This window comes from Ambystoma mexicanum, chromosome 2q (assembly GCF_040938575.1).
Source record: "Ambystoma mexicanum isolate Mex_15411 chromosome 2q, UKY_AmexF1_1, whole genome shotgun sequence".
Lineage (NCBI taxonomy): Eukaryota > Metazoa > Chordata > Amphibia > Caudata > Ambystomatidae > Ambystoma > Ambystoma mexicanum.
Window position 1 is genome coordinate 476,553,176 of NC_090924.1, and position 15,297 is coordinate 476,568,472.

The following is a 15,297-nucleotide window of genomic DNA, read 5'->3' on the forward strand; positions in this document are numbered from 1 at the left end:
ACCCCTAAGGCATTAGTGATTTTGAGTATCTGAAGTAGATCCCAGAAAGGAATCGAGTGTCCACCGCGTGAAGTGTTACGCTGGCCATGTAACTGTGAAGATTCATGTGTGGCATTCTCTTTTTAAAAGTCATTAATATAGTGTAATGATACCAATATGTCATGTTTAAAACCAAATTTCTATTTGAATTTTTGCACCTATTTTGCAAAAATGCCTTTCACTATAACCTCTATAACTTCTTCAATTTTAAAGATAGAAGCTAAATTTCAACTCTCACTGATACCTAAGACCCTTAGCTCCATCTACAACCAAGTGAATTTGCAGTTTTCAAAAGTTTATACATGTCTTTTTCCCATTCAAAATGTTTCTCAAAATCCCATTCTGATCTAAAGTGTGTACTGTTGTTTATCTGGTAGCTCAAGTTTGTTAAAACCTGTTTAGTGTTGCTTTCCTAAGAATTTATTTATAAATTTAAGCATCTTTGACCACTTTGCATTATTTCACAAAGCCATTTTCACCTGTCATTTTAAGGTGTCAATTTCAAAAATGGGTTTCTCTCTTGTTTGGGGAGGGAAGATTGTATTTAAACCCTAGACATTGGGCCTCATTACGACCCTGGCGCTAATGGGTTAACGGCGCTGTAAAAGGCTGCGGTGGCGTTAACCCATTAGCGCCTGATTACGAGATCCCTTTGCGGGACACGACCTTAACGGCTGGTCTACACCAGCCGTTAAAGTAGGGACCCGCAAAGGGACCTTGGTTCTAAGTACGGTACCGCAATTTGCGGTACCGTACTTAGCGCTTTCCCCATTCCCATAGAGCCCTATGGGGCGAAAATGGGAATGGGGAAGGGCCATGGTTCAATGGGGAATTACCGCCCCGCCAACCTTGTAATGGGGTGGTAATTCCCCATTGAACCATGGCGGACCCGTTACATCACTGGCACCAACCATGGTGCTAATAGCGCCATGGTTTAGCTCCGGTGTTGTAATGAGGTCCATTGTCTTTCATTCCTCAATACCTGCTTATTACTGACAACTGTGTAGGTTTGCTCATTTTTACCTTCAAGAAATTTGCAGGGGGAAATATTAACGTAAACGCCATCTTCTCACAAACCAAAACTGTTCTTTTTCCTGTGTTTTCTATTCTGCGTTAATATAAGTGAATTCAATTACTTTGCTTATTTCTGAATTGTATTGTCACTGTTAGGTGATTGCTGCCCCATATATCTATATATTAAAATGTATGCGTGTTTTGAATATTAAAATAAATAAATAAATGTTTATCTTTACCAACTAGCCTGATTCCTGATTCAGTGTGACCTGGGGGGTATTTTGAGATGGGTGTGATATGAGTGGTATATTATTCAGGATATTGAATTTATAGACACAAATAAATAAGGGTTTCATTGCGCACTACATGCTTGGCGAGACCTGGGTGTGTGCCTGATTGAAATCCTTAACAGCTTGGGGGCTAGTGCGTGATTCTGAATTCGAGATACCACCAGTGACAGTCTAACACAGCATACTAGCCTGCAGGGTACAGACACCTTGCTGCGTTGGGGTACTGTGCTACACTGTACAAGAACCTCTCAAAATAAATACTCCGAAAATCGGGCCTGTTTGTAACAATAAATTAACCCTGAAAAAAGTCATAAGGAAATTGATATTTCCAAAACGGCGACCCCAGTAGAGATCAATATTGCAGGGAACACCCCGTGCACAAACTGTTTGTCAGGGGTGAGTGGCCCGAACAGAATGTACAGGTATGGCTGCAGGAAATAAAAGAACAGGTCACTGCCATAGACCTAGATAAATGGCAGGACAAGGGCCCATTACACCAAGCGCTCAGTGAACTGTACATGGCCCCAAAAGTAAAAGAGGAGCAGTGTAAAATTGCTGAAATAGTGGCCTACCTGTACCTCCACATAGGGGTAATACAGGAAAAGCATGCAGAAAATATAGTTCTGGCAAAAAAGCAAGTGGAAACACTACAGAAAATCCAAACTAATCTGCACTCTGCAGAGCAAAGGCTCCAAAAGAGCCAAGAATCAGAGACAGAAGCTAGGCAGTACTTAACAAAACTAAAGGAAGATCTGGCTCTCTTACAGCAAGAGAGGGCAGAGCAAGATACCCAAGTACAGACAATGCAAAAGGAATGTCAGGAAAGGGTTGACTCTTTACAACAGAGTCAACAAAAGCTGGCGCAACATTTAACTTTTAATAGAGTCTGTGCAGAACAGATGGTCGTCTTACAAGACCAGATAGACCAATTAAAAGAGGAAAATAATAAATTAATTATTAAAGACATCCACTCTCAAGAGGAATTTGATGAGGAGAGCCAGAAGAAATCTAGTGAATTTAAAAAACCGAGGGATGACCAGGCTGAACAGAGGGGCACTCTAAGTCAGGAGAGGGACACATTAGGCCAGGAAGTCAGCCAATTAAAAACTAAGTTAGAGGGAAGAAAGCTGGCCCTCCAGGAGCTTAGTGAAGTTAAAACCAAATATGAGCAGCTACTAGAGCACACCAGGTGGGCGGAGGATGATCTAGAAAAGTACACTCAGACCAATAATGACAAAACTCAGCAGGTGAGTCTCCTGCAACAAAAATTGGCCCATTATTTCCAATCCAGGCAGGAAGCACAGAGAGCCAATGAGGCTCACTGTGGAAAGAATGACAGGCTCCACAAACAGACAGCCCTGCAAGAGCAAATAATTGAGACCAGTAAGGCCTTAATAGAGGAGCAAAAGAGCCAGATTTTGGCATGTCATCAGGGAATAGGGGCTGAAAGAGAAGAGGCAGGAAGGGACAGAGAAACCCTGAACATAACATCAGGACCCCTGTCATCAGGCACTCTAACCTCATCTGTACCAGGGACTCTGCCACCTTCTTGTCCACTGGCTCATATGAACCAAGGGCCACAGGGATGGTAGACTTCAGAAGAATTGGCAACATGGGACTGACAGATCAGCGCCTCCCGGAAATGGATGGGCGGGCATCTCTGTACAGATTCCCAAATGTTAGGGCTAGCCTCTCTAATCAGGAAGACTCCAGTGAGGGCAGAATCAGGGAACTGGATCCTCAAAAATACCGCCTAGCAAAGGATCAGTCTGTAAAATTTGGTGGGGAACCCCATGAAACTAGGCCCACAAAGAGTATCTTAAAGACCTCTTCCCAGCGAGGGCAGTGTGGGTGGGAGGTACTCAATCAATCCTGGGAGCAGGGGAGAGTCAGAGGACTCTTCCGAGCACCAGAGGCATCAAGTAACTAGGCCTCCACATTCTGCCAGCCATCCTCAAGCTTGCAGAATCAGGGAGAGCCTAGAGGATCAGATAGCCACCTCCTGTAACAGTGCTTCTGAGTCAGAGGATGAGTGGACACGGGTGATTAAAACCAAAAAGGCCAACATAACTAAGAGAGCTGTACTAAGAGATCCCCTGAAACAGATCAAGGCCATTAGTAGCATCATAACTCCCTATCACAAAAATGCCAAGTTTTCAGTCTCGGAGAACCTTGAGTTATACGAGCAAATGATGGATACTTTCCACCTGAAAGATAGCCATAATTCTATTCAATATGTCAAGTGGACATTTTCCCCTGAATACTCCAGCGTCTTTGCGGGGCTGGAGGATCAGAACCACTCAAGATGGTCCACCTATAGGGCGGCCATCTTAAAACATTTTTCTGTACATAGGAACCCCCAAGTGGCCAGCAAAGCGGCCTACAATATGCAATGCGGGGAAGACCGGGCCCCACAAGAATTTGTGCAAGAACTAAAACGTGCCTTTGTACAGACCACCAGGAGGGCGCGCACAGACAGTAGGGAGTTCATTAATACCTTCTTTCATGCACTCCCTAAATACATCATGACCCAGCTGGTGAGGGACTTTCACGAGAAGAGATCACTAGACTTGGTCATTGAACAGGCGAGTCATATTTATGAAGTGCAGAAACCAGTAGAGAATAAAAATACAAATAATAACCGCAAACCAACCAACACCCCTGCTGCTGCTAAAATGGCAGAGGTGAAGGTTGCCCCCATGTTAGATCTGGAGATAAGGGGGGCCTAGAAATATTCCTGTACAGAATGCATCTTCTAACCAAAGAACCAGAAGGCCCTCGGGACAATCCCAAACAGGTAGCCAGGGAGGTAATCCCACCAATGGGACCCCTAACTCCCCTGATTATATCAGCCCCTGTTACAAGGGGAACAGACCCATCCTGGGGTATGTGTGGACTCCCCCAGCCCAAGGGGGGAATACAACCAGGTAGCAACCAACCCAGGAAACTTAAATCCTAATTTTCCGCAGGAGGGCAGTAACCCCCCAAATGCCAGGTTGAGCTTCTTTCCCCGGTACCCACCAGGCTTCAACCCACAAAACAACCCTCCTTTCTTTCCCCACTTTCCTGAGCCCATACAACCCAATCCGGGAGAGGGAAGGCCAAGGGTGGAGGGTTACCAGAACTAACCCAAACAAGGGTATTATGGGAGAAGGGACAGTTACCCTTCCCTTGATCCACCTAGGATGGACCAGAGACCCCTGTACTAGCCAGAGTGGGTGTCCCAACTGGAGCACCAGGTCCAAAACTTGTCACAGGATCTGGGTCGCATGTTGAGGGCTCAGCAGAACCCTCATATGAACATGGTGGCCCAGAACCCCTCAAACCAAGGGTCTGGTGCTCCAGAGCAATGACAGGGAGAGAACCCCGACAACCCACCAGTTCCAAGGGAGGAGGCACAGGGGAAAGGGGTATGTAAAGCCTTAGAGGAAGCTTCCTTTCCCACTTGTAAAAAGCCCCTGGAAACCCAGGAACCGGAACCAAAATCTCCGGCCTCCGAAAGTCTGCAACCAAAGGAACAGAGGGCGGGTAGGAGAAAAAAAGGGCCTAAAAAGACCCATTTTGTGGAAGAGGTTAGTGTCTTCCAATTTGAAGGAGAGCGGTCCTCAGAGGACTCTGGGAAAAGGATCTTCTCCTTCAGGGATGGGGGAACTCCTCCCAAAGAAAAATGGGTCGCAAGAGCTCCTAATCAAGACTGGGTAAATGTGGGGATTGAGTTAGAACCTCCCATCACTGAACCCCATAATGATCAGCCAGACAGCCACCTTGCCCAAACCAATTCTGGTGACTGCCTCCAAAAAGGGGGGGTGGCCAAGAATCAGAACCAGGGGAGCCCAAAACTCTCCCAATATCCAACTGCCACATTTTTCTGACAGATTCCCAAGCTCCCACACCAAATCCTGCTCAAACTCTACCCCTGTGTCAGAATCAAAAGTCAAGAAATGAACCCACCAATTGGCCCAAAATGCACATTATCTTTGCCCCCTTGAGGAGAAGGAGGGAACATTTTATGCCCCGGACCAAATACAGGGGCAATGTACATTTCTGGCACTGGTGGCCACTGGATCCCAAGCCACTCTTCTGTCAAAGAGGGCCTGTGATCAGCTGAATTCAGGAAGGGGGGGAGAGACACCAGATCCCTCTCACCCCTCTTCCTGGACAACTTCAGAACTTCGATGGGAGTGAAATTCCTGTTGAGGGGACTGCAGATTTATAAATTAAAATTGGGCGACACAAGGTGAAACACCCGGTCATAGTTGTGACTCCAGAGGGCACACCATGTTTACTGGGGAATGACATCCTGCGTAGATTGTTTCCCCTAATAGATTGTGTAAACACAGTCCTCTGGACCCAGACTAACCGACCAATAAAATTAAAACATAGAGTCAACCATGTTAGTCTAAATGGCACCTGCCACATGGTTTAACAAAAACAGGATCACATTGAATTCCATTTTCAGAACAACAAAATCCCTGATGTGACAGTAATTGCAGTAGGACAACAAACTGGTGATGTGAATTCCTCTCTATTTCTGAAAATCATCCTTCCTTCCAGTCTCAAGTGACATTCCACACTGGAAGGAAATACTCTGAAATTCTATACCAATTCACAATCAGAAAGTCCCACTTGTATATTCAAAAATGATGAGAAACCAGCTCAAAACTTGGCTGACATTCAGAAGATTGGAGAACAGTTGTTCATCCCTGTTCAGTTAAATGAGGTGAAGAACTCTGTTCTCGCCCGGGTGTGCGTGAACAATGGTAAGAGCTTCATCAGCGAAGCCATGTTCTGAAACTCCCAAAAGATCCAGCCATTCCCACATTTAAATTGATAAACAAATGGGAAATTGACCTTGAAACACCTAATTCCAAACATCTCCTGCCTAGCAGGTGTATGCTCAAAATTTCTATAGGCAACAAGAGCATAGTCCATAATTGTTGGGTCGTGCGAGATGTCCCTGCCACATTTTATTTAGGCAGTGACATTCTCAATCACGTTGCCATTAGTTTAGACCTAATAAACTTCAAAGCCTGGCCCCGATTAGCGGGTAATCCCATGGACTTTGATGATCCAGAGAAAGCATTTCAGTCAGCTCATTTCAGTCAGCTCAACTGCTGCCATATGCAGTTGAAGTTCAGATTGGGGAGGAAGTCACCATCCCAGAATGGACCCGACTATTTCCACTTGAAGTAAAAATTAAAAGAGGACAGAAACTGCCAATTCCTGATGCATATGTTCACCTCAATGCCCATCTCCCACCCAACACCAATAGTCAATACAGAACACAACACCATTCCAATAGTGGTGGGTAACAGGGACATCAGTAGTATCACTCTGGGCACAGGCACCATTATTGGAATGGCGGTTGATGACCGACATTTTTCCATAGATTTAGGTAATGAACTGACCAATCCCCAATGACTGTTTTGACAGCAATAGTGACAATGACACAACACCAGACAGGCTCTTCACCTGGCATGGGGGGGAATTTCCTGGTGTACTCTTCCTGCCCTTATGGTAAGGAAGAGGTGACCTGTGACTTCAGGAGGGATGAGGTGATCTTTCAAGTCCACCAGGACTGCTTTTCCCACCTGAAGCCATCAGTCCAAGTCAGTAATTTAACCAGGGATTTCTCCACCCAGCTGGAGGAGGCCGCTGAGATAGCCAAACCAGAATTCTTTCTGGGCTTCAGGCAAATGGTTGAAGAGAGAGTCAACCTAGCTGATGCCTGTGAGACTCTGGAGTAGAAGCAACATTTTTTCTTAGATTTTAAGGATCTCTTTGCAGTGGACTCATAATACTGTGGTTGCACCGAAATCCATACAACAACAATTCCCATGGACCCTGGTATGAATCCAGTGTTTGTGAAGCAATACCGCTTGCCTCTTGCATCCATGAAGTCCCTCACAGAAATAATATAAAACCTTGAGTCCCATGGGATAATTCATCCAGTCCACAGCACCTTCAATAATCCGCTGCTGGGGATTTTGAAACCAAACGGCCAGTGGAGACTCTGTGCTGACCTGAAGGAGCTAGACAAATGGGACACACTTCCCGATGGCCTCTTCCCTACATTGACCAAGGGCTGGCCCATATCCAGGGGTCAAATGTATACACTGCCATTGACCTGACCATTGGGTACTGGACCGTACCTGTCAGTACAATATCTTCTTACATAAGGGCATGCCTGACTTGGGTGAAAGGGGTAATCTGGCCTATGTAGATGATGTCCTGATCAAAAGCTGAACTGTGGAGGAACACATAGCAGAGATCTGTTATGTTCTAACCCAGTTGAGGGCTGCTGGACCAAAACTATCTTTCCAAAAGGCACAGTGGTGCAGGAACCGTGTCAATTTCTTGAGGCATGAGATAACTCCTGAGGGTCTCTGTCCCCAGGAAAAGAAAGTAGAAGCACTTCAGAAACTAAAAGACCCCACAACTCTGCGTGAGCTAAGGGGCCTCCTTGGACTGACTAATTACAGCAGAAAGTTCATTGAGGATTACGCAGAGATCACAAGACCCCTGATCCATCTGTTGAAGGGGGCGTCAAGTGGGGGTGGGGTCCAGAACAAGCTGAGGCATTAAGACAACTCAAAAGAAGCCTCTCATAAGCGCCTTGCCTAGCTTACCCTGTCAAAAACAGCAAATTCTTCTTGGAGACAGGGTTCTCAAATAAATGCTTGACTGTAGTATTATACCAAAAGCATGACAAGGTCAATAAAGTCATCTTCTATGCGAGTAAGACTTTATCCTCTGTGGAGGAAAAATTCAATGATTGTGAGAAGGCACTACTGGCAATGATGTGGGCATTGAAGAATTACTGTGCGTTCATCCAGGGGGATCACATCATAGTGGAGACTCCACACCAGCCTCTGCAATATCTTCAAAGTGACAGAATCTGGGCTGGAAATGTGAGTAATTCCCGAATTACTTCCTGAATTCTATCAATGAAAGGCTTTCCTTTGGCAGTCAGATATGGCCAAAACAAGAAGAGTCCCCTCGTGTAAGATCTGGCTGACTTGCATGATTGTGCCAGAGAAAACTCAAGGACAAAAGTCTTAAAATCAAGGACAACATGGAGGCGTACCTCAATTCCCCACACAAAGTCTATGAAGAAGACAAGTTTGAGGGAATGTCCAATGTCTATGTGGATGGGTGCTCCTAGCATGTTGACAACGGGGAAAAGGAACTTGTGGCCGGCGTAGGGAATGCCTGGGTGAATGATGCCCCAGAACCCTTTGCTGGGGCTGTACAAAATCGGTCCCCGTAGTAGTCAATTGGCAGAGCTGAGAGCTGTGCATCAAGTCATTCTCACTGCTGTCCAACACCAACTCCATGAACTGGTCATAATCACTGATTCAGATTATGTCCAGAACGGGTTTGTGGAGCACCTGGTTAATTGGAAAACCAGAGGCATGCTATGTGCTAACAACAAACCACTAAAACATGGAAAACTAATACAGAATATTGATGATCTGGTCACCACTAGTGGGATGACCATCTACTGGAAAAAGATTAAGTAGAGGGACCAGACAAAACTGGAAATGACCAAGCTGATCAGCTGGCCAAGACTGGAGGCATCCAAGGAGATCTACTTGAGATCGAGTCCCTGTTGGGGGAAATCCAGGTCACTGCTATCACTAGGTCCCAGACAAATGCTCACAATGAACTCTCAACTGCCCAGTGGAGTAATTAGACCCCAGATGGCGATTTGATTACGGCTCAAAAAGGGGATCCAATAATTGGTAAGTTTTATCAACACATTGAGGACCCTGAGAACTTTCCCCCGACGGATACCGATTGCATTCAGAAAGAGGACCTCAGAGTGTTGATGAAATGTTCAAAGATTTTCTGAATCCAAGACGGTTTGTTGGTGAGGAGATCCATATCTGTCTGTGACCAGTGGGTGGTCCCTACGTTATTCCGAAGCCTGATGCTAAATCATGCCCATGATGCGGCCATAGCCGGTCATCAGGGGTTTCATACGACCTTAGAAATCTTGCAATGGGTTGCATACTGGCCACACATGGGGCAGGACCTCGACCAATATTTGAAGGGGTGTCTTCTGTGTGCACAATTTCAGCCAACTTTACTCATACACCATGCTCCCTTTCAAATGAGGGGGGTGACACTGCCTTGGTCAGATTTGCAAGTCAATTTGATTGGGCCCATGATTCGCTCCTCTAGGGGGAACAAGTACATGTTAAACGTAACATGCTTGTTTACTAAGTGGGTGGAATGTCTTCTTGCCTCAAATTGCAAGGCAGAAACAGCAGCTGCCCTGATGATCAATCACATCTTCTCACGTTTTGGACTACCCCAAAGGATTGAGTCAGACCGAGGTAGTCTCTGCACTAGCGAAGTGATGACAAAGATGTGGGAGATACTTGGGGTAAAAATGAAGTTACACATTGTGTATTGCCGGTCCTCTAGTGGTGGGGTTGAGAGGTACAATAAAACTATTGTGAGCATAGTAAAAAAAAGTTTGTGGCAGATTCTGGGCCAAGTTGGGATATTTGATTACCCCTTGTTCTGATTGCCATAAAATCTCCCCCTTCTTCTGCAACAAAAATGTCTCAATTTGAGCTGATGACTGGACGAAGGATGGTGCTACCCCAGCATTTGCTCTAAAGAACCCAAGAGCAGACCTTGATAAATGCCTCAACAACTCATGAGTATGTTGAGAATCTGAGAAAACACCTTCAACATGCTTTTGCGTATGCTCAGCGGAATCTAGAAAGATCTGCAGACAGTATGAAGACCCACTATGATCTTAAGACAACTAAAAAAGGAATATCAGGTAGGAGACAGGGTCTACTTGTACCATTTCCAAAGGAACCAAGCCAAGGAGCGCACATTTTTCCTAAGTTGACAGGGTCCTTTTGAAATTGTGGACAGAATCTCACCAGTCGCCTACAGAATCCGTATCCCCAAGTGAAATTTGACAGAAGGGGAAGACAAGTGGGTCCGCATAAACCAGCTAAAGAGTTGCCATCCTAGGCATACTTTGCAGCAAATAGAAGAGCATACCGGAAACCCAGAGGGGGGGAAAGTACGGAGACCTAAAAAATGTATTAAAGATTCATTAATTACGTGCGAGGAAAGTGTTAAGACTATCACTGAATAAAGGTGGGGAATATTGTCATTTGTTATTAAATGCATGCATCCGCCCCACAACACCCCTCAGGGAACAGGAGTGGGGACATTTCCATAACCGTGCTATGTTCTGTTTTCTAGTACTGGAACTTAATTCACCTAATTACCAAGGAGGACCACCTCGTGGACCGGGAGAAAAACCCCCAGAGATCCGGAGTGTCACTCCACACTTCCAAACAGAACCAGCGAGGAGAGCATGTTGCATTCATCGCTGATGGGAGAAGCAACCGGATTTCTTCACATGGACTGATGAAAAAAAAAAATCCCATGTGTCTGCCTCCCCCATGACTGGACGTCATGCTGAAGTCGGGGGGGGGTGGGATATTGATATCCACGGGGACGCCACTCAGCCGGCCCGGACTTCCGACCACTTCAAACCCTTCCCTGGACTTGCTCAACCAAGCACTGAAACACAGTATTATCAGTGGTCAATTCCCTATTGGTCTTGCTTGTCTGGCCCCCCTTTTCTTCCCTGGTTCCCAACCTTCCCCCGGACCTCTCCTCACCTTGTTTTTTGATGTGGGGCCCTCTCTGTCCTGCCTTCAATGCAGGGGTGCGTTGGGTGATGCGAGCTGGAGGGTGCCTAGTTGCTTCACTGGCACGGGCCCGGGTGACGGGGCTTGCTACGGCTTCAGCCCAACCGGTAATTGGAATGAGTCTTACAAAAGTTCTGATGGCTCTAGTCCCTTTAATACTGTGTCTTTCTTTCCTTAGGTGATGAAGGTCTTGAGGATGGTGATGTGCTGTTGAAGCAAGTAGGAATGCGGAGCATAATGCTTATTGGCTTCCTTAGCACTAACCAATGTTCGTCTTTTCTGTGTCCTTGTAGGTGCCACAGCCAGGCGTCATGGAGGCAAGCTGAAAAGATGAGCTGCGGTAAGAAAGCGCGATGTGCGGCACCTCTTATATGTTTTGCGCTAACCTGATGTGTCTTTTCCCCTTTTTGAGATCAGCGGGATGCTCCGGAGCAGAAGGTGTCCGATCGACAGGAGTTCAGGTGAGGATTAAACTCTATTTGCAAATTCGAAAGAGCTAAGCATTGCAGAATGCTTACTAATGTCTTTTCTTCTATTCTTCTCCCCTTTGGTAGGGCGTGGCGTGCCGAGATGGAGATGACTCTGCCATAGGAATCCGCAAGACTGGGAAGAGCTGGACAGAAGTTGGATGCTCTTCATGGTGAGTATTGGCAACAAAGTTCTTATTCTTGCAGGTGTGCTGGCGCTGAAGAAAGAAGTGTGCCTCTTCAGGAGATCCGAGCATGGTGAGTGTCACGCTGCAGGTGCAGAGACACACAAAGCATGTTTCTCAGGCCGGGTGTGGTTTAAATAGTCTGTAGGTATCCCAGGTATCCCTGGGCTGAGCCACACCCGAAAGACTAGACCGTTCATCCAGTTCAAGGAACTGAATTTCATGGGGGCATCCATTGCCACATAATACATTGCAAGTCCAATACTAAGTGGATCTCAGGACTGTGTGTGAGCTTGGTGCCAAAGGCGCCAAGTCTGAGTCCAAGTAGGTGTCTGGGGAGATGGAGAGGCCCTTAGGGGGCGACTAGGTGGCTGTGACCTGGCTCCAGCCTGATATGCCGGGGGGTTGGGGGCAGGAATCGTGACAGATATTTCAAGCCATGGCAATGCACCCTATTACACCCCATTGCCAATGGGGGAAAGAAATTGCCAAAAATGGAGGGAATAACCCCTGTGCGTGCCAAACCTGCAAAACTGTGCATGGTTCATAAATCACAAGAAGGCTGCATCACCCTGCCAAACACAGGCAAAGTTGATGTCAAAAAAAAAACTCCCTGCAGGAGGATGCCAGTGGGTGCTGTTACCTGTCACATGTTGTCAAAGGCCACAAAAGTGGGCTAAAATCCTAAAATGCCTTTAAATACAGCTTCCCAATCAATGGCAACCTTCAAAGTACTGTTTTGACACTAAATTCAGTCATTTTCCCAGTGAATTATTGAAAGGAAAAGTGTGCTGAAATCATAGATTCTCCAGTGCAGTCAGAGGAATCCAGGCCTCAGTGACTGACAGCTGCATAAGAAAGTTAGCTGTCAAACCCAGTTTAAAGTGTTTCTTTTTCCTGAAGATATTGCAAAATGTGCCTATTTAAAGCAAGTTTGTGAAGGGCTTAATTCTTTTAAATGTCCAAATCCCTCATAAACCGTGCTTATTTTGATATATGTTAAAGAAAAGACGTTATTGTGAATTTTAAAAGCAACCCAGTATTGGAGTTAAGTAACTGCTTAATTCTGATTGGGCAGTGACCAGCCTGGGAATGTTAGACTTCTCAGTTTGACACTCGGTTATGATTAAAATTGAGAAAATTCTATAGAATGAGAAAGACAGCTTGCATAGAGATGGGGATTGAATGTGAATATAGCCCATCAAATATGAAATGTATATGTCCGATTTTATTAGGGAACATAATTTTAGAAATGTACATGTGTGCAAAAGTTAAGTTTTGGTCAAAATCAATGTGGGAGTTCCTAAATTCCATCATAAAGATGACAGCTCTGTTCTGACCGCCAACCAAAACAAGGCAAGTGCCTGTGGCCACTCACAGCCGTGGCGGTATCTTTTTGAAATTCTGCCCACACCATAAACTTGGTGATGTCATTTGATAGTATAAATATAGGAACTTCAACACACAGGAGACACACTGCTTCCAGAACACATCCACATTTCCATGCAGCGTCTTGTTCCTGACTTCTCCATCCTATCAGAACTCTTCATCTTGTAGCTGACTCCAGACTTCTTTGAAGATCCAGATTTCTTTGCAGAATCTAGACTTTAGCATTGCTGAACTCTTTCTAGCTAGACCCAATTTCAAACATCCCAAACTTGAAGGGATTTAATACTGATCCAGTTTGGCTTGCTACCATAAGGACTTAACTGCTGAAACTCGCATCCTGCTATCTACCGTGTCCAGTGACCAGAAAGGCCCATCCAAATCCAGTCTGAGGTGCAGTCCAAAATTGACCAGAACGCGCCGTTGAGCCAATCCCTCCACAAGTGCCCTACTGCCGATAGACCTGACCCAATCCACGACTAGAACCGTGACGGTCCAATTTTATTTACAAGGGACTGTAAGTATTAATAGGAAGAACAGTGACCCATAATATATTTGCATTGTCTTATCCCATCTCAACCCATCCCATCTTTAATTTCAGAACCCTAGTCTTGTCAAAACCATTCTTGCGCTGATTTTCTCTCATTTGTGTTACAAAACCCTAAGGCATTAGTGATTTTGAGTAACTAAAGTAGATCCCTGAAAGGAATTGAGTATCCACCGCGTGAAGGGTTACGTTGGCCACGTAACTGTGAAGATTCATGTGTGGCATTCTCTTTTTCACAGTCATTAATATAATATAATGAAACCAATCTGACATTTTTAAAACCAAATTGCTGTTTTCATTTTCACGCCAATTTTGCAAAAACGCCTTGCACTAAAACCTCTATAACTGAACAGTGTATTTGACCTGTTTTTATCAAAAATCGCATAGGGAATTTTGCCGCGAATTTGCAGTTTTCAAAAGTTTACACGTATCTTTTTCCCAAGTGTTTCTCAAATCCCATTCTGATCTAAAGTGTGTACTGTTGTTTATCTGGTAGCTCATGTTTGTAAGGGCCTGTTTATTGTTGCTTTCCTAAGAATTTTTTTATCAATTTAAGCATTTTTGACCACTTTGCATTATTTCGCAAAGCCATTTTCACCTGTCATTTTAAAGTGTCAATTTCAAAAACGTTTTTCTCTCTAATTTGGGGAGGGAAGATTGTATTTGAACGCTAGACATTGGGCCTCATCACGAGTTTGGTAGTAACCCTTAAATGCGGCAGTAACGCTATTACCGCCGCATTTAAGGGTCTGTCAGATCATGGCCTTGGCGGATTTCCCCCCAGCGCTGAGCTGGGTAGTAATCCGCAGCAAAAATGCCGATTTTCAGCGCTATTACCGCTGGCGGGAAATCCGCCCTCGGTAATAGTGTAAATTTTCCCCATTTGGCCAATGGGGAATGAGGAATTCCCGATTGGGCCAAATGTGGAATTGGCACTAACCATTCTACCAAACCCGTGATCCGGCACTAATAGCGTGGGGGTTTGGCTGTAGGGCTAATAGCGTCGGCAGCAATACCACCGGCGTTACCACCTAACTCGTGATGAGGCCCATTGTCTTTCATTCCTGAATACCTGCTGATTACTAACATCTGTGTCGGATTGCTCATTTGTACCTTCAAGAACTTTGCAGGGGGAAATATTAACCTAAACGCTATCTGCTCACAAACCAAAACTGTTCTTTTTCCTGTGTTTTCTACCTGGAAATGTATGGACAAAACTAGAGAGAAAATGCTTATATACTGGCATACATTGTGGAAAAGGCATCATAAAATGTTTGGGGAAATTCTCCTGTGCACTCTTGGTGACTTGCATCCATTGCATTTTTAGATTTGAGTAACCCAACAAAACCATTTGCAAACTCAGTCTTTTTACCCATTTATCCGCAGCATGTATGCTGTAAAATGCAATATTTTAATCCATTATTCAAAACAGGTTCCCTGGGGGTAACCCCCACTTCTCCTTGAACGCACCTGTCTTGGTGTAGGCTACACTCAGTCACTCTGGCATATTTGTAGGAAATATTTATGCCCCTCCTTCACCAGCCGCCACTGGCAAAGCACTGGAATAGGGTATCCCCAAAAGAATTGAATTATCTTGTAAGCTTTTATAAATGTGAAGAAAGAACATTTGAAAGGGATGATGTAAAGAACAAGTATATTCTTTTGGATTTGGCAAAT

At 45.1% G+C, this 15,297-nt stretch overlaps 1 protein-coding gene across 2 annotated transcripts in view; it reads left to right on the forward strand.

The window, feature by feature from the left end:
• The window catches only part of CARD11 (caspase recruitment domain family member 11), a 1,247,701-nt gene that overhangs the window by 906,571 nt on the left and 325,833 nt on the right, over positions 1–15,297 (forward strand). The gene's annotated exons all lie outside the window — the stretch shown is intronic.